This window comes from Nannospalax galili, unplaced genomic scaffold (genome assembly GCF_000622305.1).
Source record: "Nannospalax galili isolate Female #2095 unplaced genomic scaffold, S.galili_v1.0 scaffold874, whole genome shotgun sequence".
Taxonomy (NCBI): Eukaryota; Metazoa; Chordata; class Mammalia; order Rodentia; family Spalacidae; genus Nannospalax; species Nannospalax galili.
Genome location: NW_008334302.1, coordinates 417,732 through 419,852, shown reverse-complemented (window position 1 = coordinate 419,852; position 2,121 = coordinate 417,732). Strand labels below are relative to the sequence as shown.

Here is a 2,121-nt window from a genome sequence, read left to right as displayed (position 1 = left end):
CTATCAAAATACCTGAAAGCAAATCCTGAGTCCATCACTCTCGAGTCCAGCCTTGGCAGACAAAAGAAAAATGAGAAGGAACCCCATAGAGGGATGCTTTTGGAAGTTCTCATCAAGAAATTCCAATGGACTCTGATCTGAACATTTGAAATTTGCCCTGTTCTTTTTTCTGGTTCCCTGTCTAGAAATTGTAATGCTAATTACTCTTATCTTTTCTTCTCCTTCACATCCCCTATTCATCAGTCAAGGACTTTCTTTTCTCCCAACAGATAAGAGTTTTGCAATTCGGGAGTCTTTAGATAGACCCACTGAAGGGGTACCCCAATTGCCTCACCCTCATCAGTGTTCAGCATGGAAAAAGCCAGAGCAGTCTGCATCCTGATTCCCTATGGGCAATTTGGGTAACCTCTTCAGAGGAAGGTGTGATAAGAATAGGAGGTAGGAATTGGCTAGGCAGTTAGGGTAAAAAAAGACACAAAAGAAAAGTAGCCAGTTTCTTGGCTGAAAGTCAAAATGTCCTTGGGCCTCTTAGCAACATACTTTGTTCCAAAGGCCAAAAGTGTCAAAAGTATTGGGGAGCTCTTATCTAATCCCTAAAAGATTTTAGGGCTATCTCTTCAGAGCGGGGAATGTTAGAGTAGCAAAAAGCCCATTTAAAAAAAGAAAGAAAGAGTACACGAAGTTGTCAGAAAAAGTGATGGGGAGATATGGGAGGTGTTGGAGGGCAGGGAGTGGGCATAGATTTGATTAAAATACCTTATATGCATGTATGAAATTCTCAATAAAGTTTTTTACAAGTTAAAAAAATAAAGATGCTATTAAATCATGTGTTAACATGACGTTTTATATGAAGTAGAAATGAATTTAAAAATACATCTAATTTACTAAATACAAAGTAGGAAAACATATAGTATGAGTGAATTTAGATGCAGAAAATGTTTTAAAGAGAATATAATCTCTTTCAAAAAGAAATTACTACTGTACATTGAATTTCAGTGTCCTTTAAAGAAAGCGTATTGCATAGGCTTATAAAACTGATATGCTCATGAAATTAGTTTTTAAAAACATTTTATTTATTATTTTTATTTTTCATGTGTATGAGTGTATTGCTTGCATGTATAAGTGCAAGCATGTTGTGTACTGCCTGCAGAGATCAGAAGAGGGTGTTGGATCCTCTGGAACTGGAGCTATGGGTGGTTATTAGCCAACATGTGGGGGTTAGAAATGAACCCCGGTCCTCTGCAAGAGCAGTCAGTGCTCTTATATGCTGAGCCATCTCACCAGCCCTAGATGAAGACATATGTATATGCACATGCATATACATGTACACACACATGTACACATGCACAAAAGCAAGTACCCACACATGCACTCATGCTCACATGAACAAATGTGCACACACATTCACACACATGTGGATTTAGCATTTAAATTACTTATCTGTTCCTAATTTCTAAATATAACAAAGAACTTAAGTTATTTTTCTGTGAAATAATACTGATCACTATGCTTTGACTTGTTGGTTTAGGGGTCATTTTTTTAATTGATCCATTCTTATAGTTAAACTTCAAACAGTTTAAAATAGTCAGCCCATGTCAAAGAGACTTTACAAATCAGTTAGAGATTTGCTCATAACATAGTGCTATGGTGACAAAATTAACAATTCTTAGCTGTGATAGAGTTCTTTTTAACAGTAGTGCAAAACTTGTTCATATAACTTCATAGTAGCATTTGAAACTATTGAAAATAATCTAAAATAATGCAAGAAACATCATTCCTCAATTGTTCCTTGCAGATACTTAATGCCTACTCTGAAAATCATGTTGTGATTGGAACTCTGTGGTCATCAGTACAAATGCCCATACTTTATTATTGACACTCTAGTTTTCCATTTACAATTCAAAGTTAATTCTCAAATACAAGCTTATTAATGGAAAGGAACTATGGGGGTAAAGGGGAATAAGGAGCTTGAGACAGGCGATATAGGAGACAAGTATTATCAAAGGGGAAATGGGGAAAATGGGGGTACTTTAATTGGGGAGGGAATAGGAAGGGTTATACAGAGGGAGAGAGAGGAGAAGTAAATGCTTAGATGCTGTAAAATACTAGAGAGAAATGCAT

At 36.3% G+C, this 2,121-nt stretch overlaps 1 protein-coding gene across 4 annotated transcripts in view; it reads right to left on the bottom strand.

The window, feature by feature from the left end:
* Slit2 (slit guidance ligand 2) overlaps positions 1-2,121 on the bottom strand; it is a 354,605-nt gene that overhangs the window by 99,225 nt on the left and 253,259 nt on the right. The gene's annotated exons all lie outside the window — the stretch shown is intronic.